We start from the raw sequence: 19,623 nt of genomic DNA, 5'->3' as shown, positions 1-19,623 counted from the left end.
GCAGCGTGCATTTCCTGAACGTTGCAGGCGGCGTCCCATACCGATGACGAGGTTGCTGTGCGCCACTCCTGGTTACCTAAGCAATCACACGTCATCAGTGTCAACTAGACCTCTAATATGTGACACTATGTGCCCATACACCTCCACCATAAACTAATAAAACTACTACACAAAGCATCTGAGTTTCACATGGAACTGTGCAAACAAACGCTAGTCTAAACAGACTCGCTATATATATATATATATATATATATATATATATATATATAGGAAACCCGTATAATCCTATTACTATGCGTGTGACAACTCGGATGTTTACATATAGGAATTAGGAACACAATACAATCTTCATAATATGGATATTACAACCCAAATACTTCCATAACCAAATAACCCATAATAAAGGGTTATCAAAATGTCATCACACAAAGTATATACTAGGCACAATACATGGGAACGCCTACCGTCTGGGGCCGGCCCCACTGACATCACAAGTGATGTCAGTGGGAATGCTTTTGGCTCTGATAGAGCCAAAAGTACTCCTGGGCTTGCGGCAGCGAGACCCTACCGCAGGGTCTCGTAGCAAGCCCGATGGTCGCGATAGTCTTGACCATCGCGACCATCTTTCTGGCCGCTCGCATAAGCTGTGGGTGGTGACCCACAGCTATGCAAGCGGCCAGGAGGCCGCTCCAATTTTAGGTAGGAGGGCCCTGATTCAGAGCGAGCACTCTTGTCAGAGCGTCCGGCTCTGGATCAGGCCCACTGTGTCAGTGAATTTTTATTTTCTTTCACCTTTTGGTAGGTCTACTATTGAGGAAACAGCTGGCTACAGCAATATTGCCTTGCCTATTGGGGACCAATTGTCTTTGACTGATTCTGAAGCAGAAAACATTTTATTTAAAGCTAATCTACTTGAATCTGTTGGTGTTGAAACCAGTGAACAACTATTTGCACAATTACTCAGATTAAAAAACGTGCAATTGATTTTTACCTACACAGAGTATCGTTGTCTGACTATTATCGGCACAAAAATTCCCATCCGGATTCAGGATAAAAAATATCCTGACCATCAAGCGATACAACCCAGAAATTTGCCGCTGGGCGGCTGTGTTGAATAAATGTTCTTATGACTTAATATTACTGGTCATTGAAGAGTCACGCAGATAATTGGTTGATAAGATCAAGGATTTTGAAAGCATTCACCTGAATAAGATCAAGATTAATAAAACATCCAGACAGGTTGAAAAATACCGAACTGAGTTAATTGAATTTAAAAAATCAAAATTGTTAGCAGTCACTCGTGACTAAGCCAAACAAAGAGTTTATATTTGGGCCTACAACAGCGGCCCCAATAGGGATAGGAGACCTAAGTTGAGGAAATAAAGAAGGTTTTCATTAGAAACTGACAATTCCAGTTTAGCGGCATCCTTCAGCGAAACAATGTGCAGACAGGGCATCTCACCCCAACAGCCAAAGACCCCCTATAGGGGTAGCCACATGTGCCACCCTGGATCTTACAAAAGAACCCCCAACAGGCATGGAGGCCAGTGGGCGCGGCAGGCAAAAAAGGAATTACAACTAGAGGAGATAGTATTCAACCTCTCATCACGTACTCTGACCAAAGATGAATTGAGTGTACTGAACAAGGTTGTCTTCGCTTACTGATGATGTCACCAGGATTCCAGTGTGTGTGGCAAGGGTGGGAACTTGACTCTCACTGGGTGGATACACAGGTATTTATGTCTCTTTTTGTTCATTGTACTCCATGTCTTGATAAAAGAGCCAATGGGCCAGATGTATGAAGCTCTGGGAAGTTATAAAGTGCAGAGTGATAAGCGACCAGCCAATAGGCTCCCAACTGGCATTTTTTAAACACAGCCTGTAACATGACAGTTGGGAGGGGATTGGTTAGTCGTTTATCACTCTGCACTTTATCACTTTCCAGAGCTTCATACATCTGTCCCAATGTTCTAAAACGTTGACTATATATCCTGGTAGTGCCTGTTATTTATTAGAAGTGCTGTTGAGACCCTGAGTGCCATCCTTTCACTATATACTATATACGTATATATATATATATATATATATATAATATATACTGTATATATGTATGTATGTATATTTATATATATATATTTATATATATATATATATATATATAGTATATTAAATAGACAAAAAACCTTACGGTTGTACATGCTCCATTAAGGCTTCTTAGACATGATCTGAAATTTCACAAAACCTACTGAATTGGTGCCACTCAAACTAAAAAAAACAATAAAACTACTATCATTAAGGCTGACGCCTTAATGGACGTGTTCTTTGCGCAATACAGATATGGTATGTCATCACACCCTGTGGTTAACTGCAGATTCAGAACTCTCACTGAATGAGATTGCTGTCACTCACAAAATAGTGGAGCTGCTAATTCACAGAATTGTGTGCTCATTGGAATACACACATGCAGTCTATGCTACTGAGGTTTCAGCAGTTATGTGGCTCCCACATCCCACTCAGTGCCCACAATCTTCCCATTCGATCACCACAACAACCTTACTGGCTTCCAACATCCTTCTCACTGCATACATTTATCTCATTTAGAATACATGCTCAGCTCCCTTACTTTTAAAACTATCATACTCTGTCTATGCAGGTACACTTTCTTCCCCTATATGCCTCCATGCTGCTATATATTCCCCAATTCCTACTGCTGTATGGTCTCCCAACTGTGCTAGTCTGTGTTCCCTCAACAGCACCAATCTGTTTTTCCCCAGCCACACCGCCCTGCTTTGGAAAGCCAGTACTGGTTGTGCTAAATACAGGGGACAAATTACGTAGAAGTCCCCCACATAAAGCACAACCAGCACCATGCTTTCCAGAACCAGTCCTGGTTGCCAAATTATGGGGGACAAATGATGTAGGGGTCCCCCGTATGAAGCACAACCAGCACCATGCTTTTCAGAACCAGTACTGGTTGCCAAAATATGGGGGACAAATGATGTAGGGGTCCCCGATATTCAGTGCAACCAGCACTGGGCTCTAAGCTGGCCCTGGTTCTGGAAATACAGGGGGGGAAAAGGTGTAGAATCCCCCTGTATTTACCAGAACCAGCACCGGACTCTTTCTAGTGGGGGGATGATTCCACAGCTAGGGCCCCCCAGCCGAAGTATCACCCCTGGCTCGCGGTGGCCATCTTTAAATTTAAAAATGGTGCTGAGGTGCCATTTTTGATAATGCACACTCTGTTCTCACCATCGAAGTCAACAGTGAGAACAGTTTATTGGCTGAGAGGCGGAAGGCTCGCCTCTCTCAGCCAATGAGCACTCCGCATCGGGATTTCTGTACTGAAATTCCGGGCAGAGCTGTCATTCGGGTAGTAGTGGACATTACTAATGTTCGTGGGTCCGGGTATTTTGCTTTTTTTTTTTTGCCAAGACCCTGGATTGCCTGAAGAGGACAGATCCACGCATAGGAGGAGGTGAGTATGGAATTTTTATTACAGGTACTCCATTGGATTATCTACCGGAGAAGAGGACAGATTGGCTTCAGGAATACTAGGTGAGTATGTGAGATAGTGTGTATGCATGTGTATGTACATGTGTGTGCATGTATGTTTTAATAACATTTTACTTTTCTACGGTTTGTGTATTCTGTGTTTTTTTAATATTGCTTTTGCTGTGGAACTACAGGTACCAGCAGGCCCGTAATGCCCCACATGCTGATACTTGTGGTTCTCCAAGTACCAGCACATGGGGGAGGCTTGCTGGGAACTGTAGTTCCACAGCAAAAGCCAATATTTTAACTCTTTACTTGCACCACACTGTACACAATCAACCCGGCACCCACCGCCCAGGGGTGCTGGGGATAGCCCCGGGTTATCAGCCTGGGCCTGGGGTGCTCTGCAGAGGGGAACCCCTTTATTGGGAGGTCCCCAGCTCCCCAGGGATCCCCGGCCTGGGCTGACTAGGGGTCAAGGGTGATGCTTTGGGTGGGGGGCCTGGTGAAAGGGCTCCCCTGACTGTGGCATTACCCCCCCACTAGAAAGAGACGGGTTATTTAAACACAGATGCAGGTATAGCCTGCATCTATCTCCTGCTACCTGCCCCGGGTCCTGCCACCTGCACTGCCGCTGCCGCTGGCTTCTTTCACCGCCGCTAATGCCCACTACAGTCCATGGGTCCCTGCCACAGCTGACGCCTGCTACTACCTGCACTGCCGCTGCCGCTGGCTTCTTTCACCGCCGCTAATGCCCACTACAGTCCATGGGTCCCTGCCACAGCTGACGCCTGCTACTCCCCCTCCCCCCGGTCCTGGCCACAGTTTAACGACCACTCTCTTCCTCCTGGTTCCGACCTCTTCTACTGCCCACAAAGATCAGCCATCTTGCTGCACCCAAGTGAAGCCACAGTGCATACACCTGCTGAAGGCTTCTACTGTGGCTGCGCAAGGAATTGAATCTTCCTAACTCTATAATGGCGGGTTCGTGAGGTAATAGTTTAGAAACTGCAACTTTCTTAATTACCTGAACACCAAAAGGCCCTATTCTGGAACAATAGCTACCTAATAAAACAAACCCAAAGTCTAAATTCGCCCCCTACCCTGAGTTATGCCTTCCCAAAAATCCCCCATACAGAACAGCAGAAAAGTTGTCCTAATTGAGAATGTCAGAAAAAAGTGACAGTTGGAGATTTAGATTACTTACAAATCCTCATTATGTTTTTGCCCTGAAACTTGTCACGCAGCACCAAGCGACAGTTCTACCCATCCGTGCCAAATTTCAGCTCTGTACCGCCAATAGCTTTTGAGGTGTATCCCCTTAAACACCCTTCGGAATTCTCTATGGAGATTTCTGTTTTTTTCTATTCAGCCTTAATATAAGGGCACGACCGTGCCCTTATAGTATATCAAAAAAGTTAAACTGTATTACAGCGCCCTCTGTGCTTAAATATAAAAGGTAACAAGTAAAAAATTATGAAGTAATTAAAGTGCTAATTATAGAAATTAGGTAGTTAAATAAAGTGCAAAGATATAGTGGAAAGGCAATATTACTGTACATATAGGAAAGTGTTTGTTTTGTGCAAAATCACAGCAAATGAATATCAATAAACAATTCATATGACTAGCGAATGTATATTTAAAAATATAATAAGACATTGACTACATATAAAAAGAAAAGTGCAAATAAATACTACAATGCATGTAACAAATCTTTAGTCCTATTTGGACTATACAATGTACATAAAAGCACCTCACATTGTACTAAAAGCTTATCTGAGTAAAAGCTGGCAAGTTCATGAAAGGTAGATACAAAGGAGCCTCCAAAGTGTTTCGTCTGGTTATCAGACTTCTTCAAGGGATGAAGTACTGTATATAATAAGTATCTATAGCTCCACCCACAGTAGAATAGCCCTGGTATGGACTGACAAATACTATGCTATGACAAAAGTGGGCCATCCTGTACCAGTCATTCCAAAATGGCTGCTAAAGTCCAGTGTTCACATGAGCAGACACTGTTGAAAAGTTAGGATTGTACAGAAATCTCTGTCAATACCATACAAGTATCACACAAGCAGCTGACTGATCCCACCAAGTGTATTATACAGTAGTGTACCATATATAGTGGGACTACTCATGTAAGGTTAATGTATAAACATTCCAGTGATGTGATATTCACAAATGAAACACCTGTGGTTTTGGAGCAGTTTTCATAACTGTCATGTAAAGCTAAATCCGTATTTCAATCAAACCAAGGTTTCCTTTGAAAACTGACATATAATGATTGAAGACTTTGTATACTGTAGGGGTACAGAGATTATTCATTTTCTAGTTTGGTACATATTTAATATTTGCTATAGAGTAATAAATGTTTATCTGCTAAAACAATTATATTGTATAATTAATTTCATTGATGTAAAGTTAAGGGGTCAAATGAGAGTTTAGAAAATGTGAGAGTTTAGCAGTAAGCTCTCACTATTACATTAGTCAAGTTTTATCTTCAAAATGGGAAAATATCTGAATTACAGTTTAAATCGTAAAAGTTTTTTGAGTCTAAAAACATGAGAGTTTGCATGATCTCAGATTCTATTACAGTGATTTTCAACCTTTTTCATCTTGAGGCACACTACACATGATTTTAAAATTGCCAAGGCACACCATCCGGCAATACGGCGTGCACAACCTATGAAAAAACATACATATTGGATCCCTCATAAAAAAAAACAGCAGCCGGACGCCACAGTTTACAGGAAGAGGCCAGGAAATCTCTATCACTCGACGGAGATCCTGGCCTCTTCTCTCCCCCCCAATGGCGGCAACACTCCACCATTTCGGGTAATGGAGGCTGTCGCCTCCCCGCCCTCAAACGGCAGCAGACTGTCAATCACTGACAGTTCTGCTGCCAGTTTGCAAGCGGACTCGCAGACCCGTTCTGCACATGTGACGCCTGTGCAGATTCCCAAACATCTCAACTCCCTCTGTGCCTAACCTCCCCTGCTCCTGACTTGACTACTGCTGCTTCTGGCTCCCTCGGGGTTGAGGGTTATCGATGGTCAGGACTCAGCTCCCTGCTCCCCTTCTCATCTCCACTCCTTCTGTGACTTTTTTACACCACCTCTGGATCCCTCTCTGCCACCCACAGACACCATCTTAGCAGATAGCCTGCCTATCTGGAGCATGTCTCCTCAGCTCTGCTGACTGTTTATAGAAGCACCTGGTGAGCAACACCATCCAGGGTGCACTGCTTATGTGTGTGTTTTTCATGTGGGGGCCTATAGGTGAGTGTGTTTTCTTATGGGGGCCTAGATCTGTGTATTTTTCTTGTGGGGGCCTATATGTGTGTGTTTTTCCTATGGGGGGGTCTATGTGTGTGTGTTTAATCCAGATGGGGCCTATGTGTGTGTGTTGTTGAATTTGTCCATAAACCTTTTAATACATTCCTGCCTATAAACCTCTAAGATTCACCTGCCTAGAACCTCTAAGACAAAACCTGCCTATAAACCTCTAAGATTCACCTGCCTGGAACCTCTAAGACAAAACCTGCCTAAAAACCTCTAAACACAACGCTAATTGCGTACGCAGTATGACTGCAAATAAAGACAGGAGTGGAATCTGTGGTTCCAACGCACAAGTATTATTCAGGTAAAAGTACAGTCAGTTACACGCAATCTATACATACATAATTTAGGCGTAAAAAGAAATAATACAGACCAAGTACGGTTATACATACGCTGCGACTCTGGACCCAGAGATAGACTTCTGACTAGATATCCTCAGTTCACCCAAAATTCAGCATGAACTGGCAAACCAGTGTTCGGACACATGTATTTATTCCCCCCCAGACTGAAACAGGACAAAGGGAAAACTTCCTGCTGATCTCATTGGTTCCCAGAGGAGAAGCATATGTAATGACACATTTGACAGGTTGTTTCAAATAGACTTTCCCTGCCTCTAACAGCCGGAGTCTTTCTGGTAACGCCTCCTTTAGCATCCTAACAGTTGAATCTAAAATATACATTTTGGTTGCTTGTAGGTTCTGCGGTCCATAACTCGAGAATGCATAATGCGATCTCCTCACCGATAGCACCGGGAAACTGTGGAAAGAGTATGCATCAGAACAACTCCAAGAATTACATGTTTATCTTGTATAATTCCTTAGTTAACAAATATCTTTATTTCTTAGCATTTAAACTAACTGAACCTTCTTGAATCATACATTTTGATGCTTATGGAACCTTATGTGCGAATATGTAGTGTGTGGGTATTCGGGGTTTGGTATAAGGACGCTAGTTATTAATGGGTGAGATTTAAGTGCATAATCTCTCATACACGAAGTGAACATCCAGCAGTGTGGATGGCTGAGGGTTGTAGTTCTACATGCCCTCTGTCAGCAGGCCCCCACCTGTTGTGTGTTCAAAAGAAAACAAAACCTCTTTTGTTCTCACAGACTCTTGTGTGAAATGCAAATGTATTATCACCTCAAACTGTGGGATTTGGGGCCATCCTGTCTAGGATTCAGGCAAATCCAATTGTGTAGATATTATATTACAATTGCCACAACTATACTTTATCTGCATCCAGGGATTCCCAATTTGTATGTAAAAATACCCATTGTCTCTTCTTATTTACTTCTACTCAGAAAGCTGGTTTTTCCCGTTGCCCTTGGTAGGTTAACAAAAACATTGCCATCTGTTCTTAGCTCCTGAGTTATAACTTGAATTAATGCTGACCACAAAAATGGTGTCTTGCGATCTCATTTCCAAAATGGAGTCTTGCGGCCATTCGCAAGATGGCGTCGCTGCGATTAAATTTTAAACTGAACTTGTCTCACTCAATTATTCAGCTTCAACAGTCCACCTTTAGATAGCAAACAACATGCTATCACAACCTAATTTGAACCTGTTTAGCCATGCATGAGAATATACCGTTCAATGTTATTATGGTATGACACAGTATGGTCATTTGAACCACTCAGATAATGCGTCTCCGGGAGGGACATAAAACTGCCCTTATACGCACACCGCGGATCCTTAAGGGATCATAGGAAAGATGTGGGGATGCACCTATCCTATAAGGAGAGCCTTGGAAGGGGTTGGGACTGCATTACCTAAGATGACTTAAATCAACATAAACATTATATCCATGCACGACCACTCAAACTCAGGCTACATTGTTATACACTACGTCATAACTCAGGATTGAATTACAGTTCTTCCTTATTATTGTTATTCACATTTTCACAACAATTTACTGTACTGAAATTGGACCGGCACTCCCCTGATTTGGTATAGCACTCCTCCTCCTGACTCAACTCCATCAGCTCCGCCATCAGCTCACATCTCCTTTATCGGTCCCCCATCACAGACACCGAGCATCCCCAAACAGATCATCATGACAAAAAAAATAAAACTCTGGAAAAAAAAAAAGAACTAGGATGACCACAGCAGACCACTCCATTGCTTGAAGCACTGATCTACACATTTCTTTAGCTCAGATATCTCACCGTCACCTTTTTAATCCTTCCGGCACAAGCTCGCAATCGACAGGTCCACGTTATCGGCCTTGTCTCTGCCTTGTATCTCCACCGGTTGGTTAACCTCCCTATAGTGAGTGGAATGGACCCACATATCTTCCCTGGCCACCCTTTGAGGATGCTGTATCGTCAGATACGGACCTTTCCACCGATTAGTCAAACAACCTGAGCTAAAAAAAAATTTGGATCATAACAAATTCTTCCAGATTTGACATCATGACAGTTTGCATTAGACATGTTAGTTAATAACACTTCCAATTTCGGTTATTCTCATTCATATTCGTGAGACCCTGCACAGTAACCTCGTTATCATATTTTCACATGAGGCTGCCTGTTTGGACAGTATCTCAAAGGGGGGGCAAATTAAGGAAAAGACAATCTGGGATAATCTCAGTGTTGTTACCCATCATCTTACACATGTTCTTGGAAACGTCACCTATAAAATAAGTCCCCCTATCATTTTTAATAATTCTAGGGATATAGTATCTGCATACAGGTTCCTGCAATTAAATCTTGTTATCAATAGCTACTGCTCTAAATAATGCCTGTGCCACTGGGTTGGATAGTATTCCGAGTAGTCGACCTCAGCCTGGCATGGCTGCCGTTTATCCTTAGCAACCTTGTGTCCTATGAGTGGGAGATAAAGCACAACAGTTTAATATCATTTAAACATGACCCAAAATACAACAATAAATCATCCACATTTTACATTAGAACAGATCCATTGATAGGTTGAAAAGATTGTAAACAGTCATATAAGGCCTGGGAGAAGATACTGGGGTTACCTATGAACTCATAGGAAACTCGTGTTCCTGTGTGATGTTCTTCGCTTTGCAGTACTTACTTATGTGTCCCACTTGGTGACAGTTAAAACATAATTTTGAACGGGGTGGATGAAAAGATTGTTGTGGGATTTGAGCAAGAGGGAAAGGTGGTGGGTATGGGTAAGGATAGGGAGGGTAAGGATATTGTGGGGGATATGAGTATGGGACCTGTGGTTGTGTATGATATGTGGGGTAAGGATGTGTTTGCTGTGGTGTGGGATTGGTGAGGACGTGTAATTGTTCAGGTGCAGGTGTGTGTGTGGGTGCAGGTGTGTCGGTTGGCTGTGATGTTAACGTCATTCTCTCCAGAGCTTGTATACTGACAGCCATTAATTTTTCGCTCTGGGTCTCCCTCTTTTTTTTTTTTTTGATGTTTTTGTCATGTTCTATGGCAGACTCTATGAGGTTATCTATTGTAAGTCCCCGCCAGCCAGGCTGTGAGGTCTGAACCCGAGTCTTTAAATCGTCTTTCAGACCGTCCATGAGTACCGTGACTATCATTCCCCTGTGGTGAGTGCTATCTTTAATATCTTCTATCCCAGTGTACTGGGTGATAGCCTGCAGAGCCCGGTAGCAATATTCTTCTGCAGTTTCACTCTATTTTTGCTTAATTGTAAAAATTTTGTTCCAGTTAACTACTACTGGAAAATATACACCCAATTGAGTTACAATGCGGGAAATGTTACCTTGGTTTACTTGGTCTGTTAAGGGAACGTCGCCATCCAATACACAGTCCGTGATAAATTTTGTCACGTCGGTATTGCGTGGTAGACAGGCCCTTAACACCACACGCCAATCTTTATTAGTGGGCTCATGAGAACTACCCAAATTTCTCAAAAATCTTTGACATTTGGCTAGTTCCTTTTTGGGATTGGGGAAATCATTTATGATGGAATTCAGTTCTGCTCTTGTCCATGGACAATGCATTACTACTTCCCTCGTGGGCACTACACCGTTTGCATCCGCATTTCCATTCGGAACAGTTATTGTCCGAATGGGATGCAGACCGGCATCGTTGCTACCTCTGACCTGGTTACCTGGCTGGGGGTTTAATCTGCTGCTGCTACGTATGGTATTAACAACTTCCTCAATGGGTGCAGAGTGTATTAACACTTCCCTTGCTGTTACCGATGGAGATGGCGGCACCACCCGTGATTGTGGTGATGCAGCATCTATCATTTGCACAGCATGGGAAATGGCAGACATTACAATAGGCTCATCTTCTACATCATAAACATTTTCTTTATGGTCACTTAAGAGGGGGTACAAATTACTTGTTACATTTTTATTGGTATTTTTGGTAACCATACTTGCACCTCCATCCACATAAGGTGGGGGAGGTGAGCGTGAACTGCTGGCAATACTCTCCACGACGCTACTTTGCCGCACGTGCGTGCCAATTTGCGGCTCGCCCGTATTGCATCTCAGCGTCGTGGATGTATTTTCTGGCAATGCGTTCGCAACACTAGTTTGCGTCGTTTGCACATTTTTAAGCCAAGCATCCCCTTCATGCTGCCATATTTTTTTTAAACATTCAAAATACTTAATCTTTTTCTCTCGGGATCGCACCATACTGATGTGATCCTGGACATTATCTAACACATTTTTATCAAAACTACCAATTCTGGGAAACGGTCTAACACTCTTCCTCGTCATATTCATCCATTAGCAGCACATCATTGCTTAACATTTCTACTGTTTGCGTGGCTCCCATTCTGAGACAACTCCTACGCTTTTCAATAAAAATTTAAACTGGTGAAAGACAATCAAGATACTTTCACTTACCTATGGACGAAATATCTAGATGCGCCCCGCTCACCTACGGACGAAATTTCTAGATGCGCCCCGCTCACCTACGGACGAAATTTCTAGATGCGCCCCGCTCACCTATTATCTCTCAGCTCACAATCACACCTAGTGCGGCTCAACTACAATGCTCAAATTTTATTGAACACTGCAGTCACACTGAGAGCCGGTCCCTCACAAAAATAACAAACCATACACCTGCTCTGTGTACTGAACGGTAAGCTGCTTACCGAGCGGCTAGGTTAACCCTTGCACCTAGCCCTTAAGGATCATACGATACCCTTAACTGTCCAACACATACTCACTGTTACACACTTTTTCTCTGCGCAGAAAATAAACGTTTAACCCAGATATTGGTAGATAGAAAAAAATGTAAACCTTAATGGCTTTGTTCAAACACGTGTCAGCAGAACCGGAAGTGCGTATACGCTTATTGTGCGACTGGCCGCATACACAATTATGTGACTACCACACAAGCGTATAATGACTTTTTAACTGCGTACGCAAAAATGCATCTCAGCCGCATACTCAATACTGCGGCACCCCTCTAAACGTAAGGTTCTATCAACAGAGAAAAAAAACTTTTTTTTTTTTCTCTCTTGTCCCTGGATTCTGATCAGCGCTTCCTCTACACAATAACCGGCAGTACGCTCTCAGCAACACTGTGGTAATGAAAGACTAATGCGTCTCTCAAAAGGCGCCTCCACCCTTTTGCTGAGAGAGGACTGACGGAGTGTTATCGTGTATCAGATAGTATGATAAACCGATGAGCCCCCACTGTTGAATTTGTCCATAAACCTTTTAATACATTCCTGCCTATAAACCTCTAAGATTCACCTGCCTAGAACCTCTAAGACAAAACCTGCCTATAAACCTCTAAGATTCACCTGCCTAGAACCTCTAAGACAAAACCTGCCTAAAAACCTCTAAACACAATGCTAATTGCGTACGCAGTATGACCGCAAATAAAGACAGGAGTGGAATCTGTGGTTCCAAGGCACAAGTATTATTCAGGTAAAATTACAGTCAGTTACACGCAATCTATACATACATAATTTAGGCGTAAAAAGAAATAATACAGACCAAGTACGGTTATACATACGCTGCACCTCTGGACCCAGAGATAGACTTCTGACTAGATATCCTCAGTTCACCCAAAATTCAGCATGAACTGGCAAACCAGCGTTCGGACACATGTATTTATTCCCCCCCAGACTGAAACAGGACAAAGGGAGAACTTCCTGCTGATCTCATTGGTTCCCAGAGGAGAAGCATATGTAACGACACATTTAACAGGTTGTTTCAAATAGACTTTCCCTGCCTCTAACAGCCGGAGTCTTTCTGGTAACGCCTCCTTTAGCATCCTAACAGTTGAATCTAAAATATACATTTTGGTTGCTTGTAGGTTCTGCGGTCCATAACTCGAGAATGCATAATGCGATCTCCTCACCGATAGCACCGGGAAACTGTGGAAAGAGTATGCATCAGAACAACTCCAAGAATTACATGTTTATCTTGTATAATTCCTTAGTTAACAAATATCTTTATTTCTTAGCATTTAAACTAACTGAACCTTCTTGAATCATACATTTTGATGCTTATGGAACCTTATGTGCGAATATGTAGTGTGTGGGTATTCGGGGTTTGGTATAAGGATGCTAGTTATTATGGGTGAGATTTAAGTGCATAATCTCTCATACACGAAGTGAACATCCAGCAGTGTGGATGGCTGAGGGTTGTAGTTCTACATGCCCTCTGTCAGCAGGCCCCCACCTGTTGTGTGTTAAAAGGAAAACAAAACCTCTTTTGTTCTCACAGACTCTTGTGTGAAATGCAAATGTATTATCACCTCAAACTGTGGGATTTGGGGCCATCCTGTCTAGGATTCAGGCAAATCCAATTGTGTAGATATTATATTACAATTGCCACAACTATACTTTATCTGCATCCAGGGATTCCCAATTTGTATGTAAAAATACCCATTGTCTCTTCTTATTTACTTCTACTCAGAAAGCTGGTTTTTCCCGTTGCCCTTGGTAGGTTAACAAAAACATTGCCATCTGTTCTTAGCTCCTGAGTTATAACTTGAATTAATGCTGACCACAAAAATTGTGTCTTGCGATCTCATTTCCAAAATGGAGTCTTGCAGACATTCGCAAGATGGCATCACTGCGATTAAATTTTAAACTGAACTTGTCTCACTCAATTATTCAGCTTCAACAGTGTGTATTCCAGTGGGGGCCTGTGTGTGTTTATTCCAGTGGGGGCATATGTCTTGTGTTTTTTCCTGTGGGTAATGTGTTTGGTTTTTGTCTTATCGGTGACAATGTGAGAGTGTTTTTTTTTTCATGTGAATCCTTTGTGTTTTATTTTTTATGTTCTTTGTGTTCGTATCTTTATTTCTTTTAATGTGTGTGTATATTATGTGCATACTATGGGGGGAATTCAATGCGCATAATGTATAAGGGGTACTACTACTGAATGTCATAATGTGTATAAGGGGTACTACAGTGAGGTGCACTACATTGATGAAAAGGGGCACATCTTACAGACACGCCCCTCTGAGTGGTCACACCCCCTACAAAATTACATTTTCCATACCCCCCACTTCAAAATTCCCACTTCGACCACTGGGCCTGTCAATACATTGATCGCGGAGCTCCTGCCAGTAGATCGCGACTGACTTGCTGCAGTAACTTGGAACGCTAGTCTCTGAAGTGATCAGAGACTAAAGAAGCCTCTGATCATTTCAGAGGCCATCATTCCCAGTAATGCAGTGCGTGGATGATGTCACCCGCATCTCCCATGCTGTGAAGAGCCTGTGCCTGCTGGATCTAATAAGATCCAGTCAGCGGCAGGCAGCGGACATCTACGCGGGAGCACTGACCAGTGTGAAGAGAGGTAAGTACTGCACAGGGGAGGGGGCACAACATAAAGGGAATTACTGGGGGAACAGCATAACAAAAACTACTAGGGGCGTTACTGGGGGAAACCATAAGGGGCACTACTGGGGCACTGCATCAGGGGCACTTCTGGGGGCATAGTATAAGGGGCACAACTGTGGGCATTGTGTATAAGGAGCACTACTATGTGTCGTAATGTGAAGAGGGGAAAAAGACCAAGATGGGATTGGAGAAAAAGAAATAGCGGAGGGAGAAGAGAGATATGGAGAAGGGACAGAGTGGGAAGTGAAAGATGGAATGAGAAGGGAAAGTGGAGAGGAGAAATTGCATTGTGCATTGTGACGGTGCTGCCAGTGGCCGAGGGCAAGGGGGAGACTGGGAGCTCCTCTATCTATTCCGCTCTTTTGCGCTGGCAAGTTGAAGTGGCGGCAACTAGTAATTTTGCTGTGTGAATCTGTCAGGTCACACTTTTGTAGGGCGGCATGGGTAATGAATGTGTTTTATTTTTTTCCTGTGAAGGCCATTGCGTTTGATTTGTTTTTCCAGTAGGCGGCAATGTGTTTTATTTTTTTCCTGTGAGGGCTATTTTGTTTTATGTGCCACCTCTAGTAGGAGTTAACAACACCAACAACACCAGGGCCACTTGCTTGTGTTGCCCCCAAGGCTGAAAGTTGCCAGCCAGCCTCTGGTTGCAGCTCAATCTAAACATTGGAATGCCTGTTATAAAATATCTGTGTCACGCCTGAGGGTTGATTCGGGTTGGAACAGGTGTGGGAGGCTGAAGAGGAGTTTAGAAAGACGTGAAGGAACTTGGGTGCCTTGAGCCAGGGCCTCCTCATGTAATGATATGAGGAAGTAGAGATATATGACAGTGGATGATGGGCCGGAAGGCGAGGACAAGAATAGAGTGTCTTTATTGAACAGCAAGTTGGAATGGAACTCGATATATAATTTAGGATGAATGAGCAGAATCAGATTGGGACCGATGATGCTGGATTGAGAGCTGGATCAGTTTGAGACCGATGTCAAAGAATTGAAGAACTTAATTGACATGAGTCAGATATTAATTAATTGATGAACTTGATCGGTTGGGTCCGATGTTGATGAATTTAGTAACTTAATTGATATGAGTCTGATGATGATGAATTGATTAACTTGTTCGTTTGGGACCGATGATGATGAATTGAAGAACTTAATTGATATGAGTCCAATGTTGGAAGCATCATATGAGACTGACGGTAGGAGGTATCGTCTGGAACCGATGGTGGCTGCAAAAACAAGTCTCAGTGGTAAAACCAGACTAGTGTGCAAGATGATATAGGAGATTGTTTACCAGATCTGGAAACTAGATTTACTTAGGAATGTGCAGGCTCGGATTAGTTCGGATTTTCCCGCCAAATTCTGATTATTTTTTTTCCCGCCAAAAATCGGGTCTCAGGAAGAGGCAAAAAGTCATCTTTCATGGACAAACATCATCTTTCATGGACATTTGTCCAGGAATGATGATGTATGTCCATGAAAGATGGATTATTTACTCTGCCTGTTGTCTTCTTCTTCTGTGGACATTGAACTCACCTCTACTACAGTTGTCAACTGCACAGTTATCGTCGCCGGACCCTTTGTGCATCGTGGGGCTCAACCCCGCTCCGGATCCCTGTCATGCCGCAGGGCTCAACCCTGCTCCGGACCATCACTACATCGCGGGGCTCAACCCCGCTCCGGATCCTCATCATGCTGCAGGGCTCAACCCTGCTCCAGACCTTCACCGCATCGCAGGGCTCAACCCTCTTCTGGATCTTTGTTACATCACAGGGCTCAACCCTTCTCCGGATCTTTACTACATCACAGGGCTTAACCCTGCTCCGGATTTACACTGCATTGCAGGGCTCAACCCTGTCACAGATCTTCACTGCATTGCAGGGCTCAACCCTGTCATGGATCTTCACTGCATCACAGGGCTCAACCCTGCCTCAGATTTTCGCCACGTCTCAGGCTCAACCCTGTTCCCGATTTTCATCACACTACAGGGCTCAACCCTAGTAACGTCCTTTATACCATCCTGAGGTTTTAGCCTCATATTGGACTCGGAGTTCCCTACCACATTAGTGTCAGAGACTATATTTACATATGGGGGTTTACTCCTATATTAACTCTGGGGGCCTCACCTTTTCCCACACCCCCCATGGTGGTGTTGGGGTCCTTCTATACCCCGGTTAGTCATACCCTCTGAACAATCCCTTACAGTCTCTACATTTGAAGTCCAGGCTATATGCCTCTTCCACCCAGTACACCTCTGAGTAGCTATCATTTACTGTCCCCCTGGCCCTCCTTCCAAGTGCCTTGGCAACTTTTGCTTCCTGGCTCCCTCACTTTCTCTTCTCAGACCTTCCCTCCATTATCCTAGGTGACTTCAATATTCCAATTGATATCCCCACAGAATCCTCTGCCTCACCCTCACATCTTCATTTGGCCTCTAACAATGAACCTCCTCACCCTCCCATGTGAGTGGTCATTTGCTTGATCTGGTCTTCACTCATCGTTTCTGATTACTCCAATTCCCCATTCCTCCTTTCCCCCTTTCTGACCATTACCTTCTCTCTTTTAACTTATCCTTCTCTCCTTCCCCTCCTCTACCTCCAAAAGCCACCATCATGAAGCGTAACATTGAGGTTATCAACACAGTTTCCTCTACTTCCCTGCTTGACTCGCTTCTCTCCCCTATTCTCTCTCTCCTGCCCTGAAAAAGCTACTTCCCTATACAATGCCACCCTTACTTCTGCTCTGGACTTTGTTGTTCTGGTGATCACTACTTACATTCGCAGATCTACTCCTCAACCCTGGCATTCCAAATGCACCAGATACCTGCAAAAGTGTTCACGAACCGCCAAGTGACAGTGGAGAAGATCACGCTCTAAGGCAGATTTTCTCCATTTCAAATGTATGCTCTCATCCTATAGTGCTGCTCTTTCCCTCTCTAAACAGTCATATTTCAAGAACCTCATCTCCTCTTAGTCCTCTAATCCCCAGCATCTCTTCACCACTTTCAACTCCCTCCTTCGCCCACTCCTTCATAGCAATGACCTCCTTGCTGCCAAATCCAAAAGCCACTACTCTCTGTTCATTCTCTTTGATCTCTCTGCTGCTTTCGACACTGCGGACTACCCTCTCCTGCTGCATATCCTTCACTCCCTTGGTCTACATGACACTGCCCTCTCCTGCTGCATATTCTTCACTCCCTTGGTCTACGTGACACTGCCCTCTCCTGCTACATATCCTTCACTCCCTTGGTCTACGTGACACTGCCCACTCCTGGCTGTCATCCTACCTCTCTGACCGATCTTTCTCGGTTTCCTCTCATGACTCCTCTTCCCCCCACAGCCTCTTACAGTAGGTGTTCCCCAAGATTCTGTTCTTGGACCTTTCCTATTCTCCCTCTATACTTCCTCTCTAGGTGAACTCATCAGCTCTTTTGACCTCCATTATCATCTCTATACTGATGATTCTCAAATCTACCTTTCCTCCCTTGATCTCTCCCCCTCTCTTCTGACTCATATCTCAAACTGTCTCTCTGCTATCTCTTCCTGAATGTCCCAGTGATTTCTTAAACTTTATTTGTCTAAGACAGAGCTAATCGTCATTCCACCCTCCAACATAACCTCACTTCCTACTATTTCTTTATCAGTTGATGGCATAACTATCTCATCTAGCCCCAGAGTGCGCTGTCTTGGAGTTATCCTGGACATCCCTCTCCTTCAAACCACATATCCAGAACCTTTTGCAGTCCTGTCATTTCCATCTCAAAAATATTTCCAAGATCAGACACTATCTCATCCAGGATGCTTCTAAAACCCTCATACACTCACTGGTCATCTCCACATTAGACTACTGTAACCTCCTCCTATCTGGCCTCCCCAAATCCCATCTCTCTCCTCTCCAGTCTGTCCTTTATGCTGCTGCACGGCTTATCTTCCTTTCCAAATGCTCCTCATCTGCCTCCCCTCTTCTACAAGCCCTCCACTGGCTCCCCTTCCCTTTCAGAACCCAATTTAAGGTTCTCACGCTCACTTACAAAGCCCTCACCCAATCTTTTCCCATTTACATCTTGATCTCATCTCCCTTCACTCTCCTGTCTTCTCTCTTCGTTCAACTAATGCATGCCACCTTTCATGCCAAATGATTACTTCTTCCCACTCCCACCTCCAAGATTTTGCCTGCACTGCTCCCCACCTTTGGAACTCTCTCCCACTCCCCATCAGACACTCCACCTCTTTGAAATCCTTCAAACGGGTTCTCAAGACCCACTACTTCATCAAAGCCTTATCATCCTAACTCGCTGCTACATGCTCATTCCTCCCCGTCTACCCCATCTGAGTCAAACCTGTTTGTCTGCCCTTCCCTTTTAGAATGTAAGCTCTTACAAGCTCTTATTATCCATGTCCTGGTCCTGTATTGTATTATTCTGTAAGTCACTGGTCAACAATTTGTTTATGTACTTTGTAAGGCACTGCGGAACACTTGTTGTGCCATATAAATAAATGATAATAATAATAACAGAGGCTAGTCAGGAAATGGAATTTATTGGGGAGGATCCCCAGGGTTTCGATGTGGTGATCAGCTGGTCTGGGAGCAGCGCTCTGAGTGGAGGCAGAGCGTTAAATCAGGGCCGCAACTAGGGGGGGCTGGAGGTGCATGTGCAATGGGTGTGCCCCTGCACCCAGCGCCAGTATCATCCAGCCCAGTTCTGCAGGGAGGCTCCAAGCCAGATGCCCACTGAGATTTTATTACCAGCAGATGCCAGGCTCCTTCCCTGCAGCGCCGTGGTAGCCGAAGGCTGGGGTTCTCTCCTGAACTCCAGCTTCCGGCTCTCCCCATGGGCACTATGGAAGAGATGTCATGACGTCTCTCCCATAGTTCCGAGGAGCAGCCGGGCGGACCAGATGGCGGTGGACACAGGAGCGGGGTTTAAGGTAAGTATTGTTTTTTGGGGGTTTTGTGTGTGTGTAAAAAGCGGCACTACAGGGGCATTACTATAAGGGCACTACAGGGGCATTACTATAAGGCC

Source organism: Taudactylus pleione, unplaced genomic scaffold (assembly GCF_031769625.1).
Source record: "Taudactylus pleione unplaced genomic scaffold, aTauple2 ptg000313l, whole genome shotgun sequence".
Classification (NCBI taxonomy): domain Eukaryota; kingdom Metazoa; phylum Chordata; class Amphibia; order Anura; family Myobatrachidae; genus Taudactylus; species Taudactylus pleione.
Note: the sequence above shows the minus strand (reverse complement) of the source record.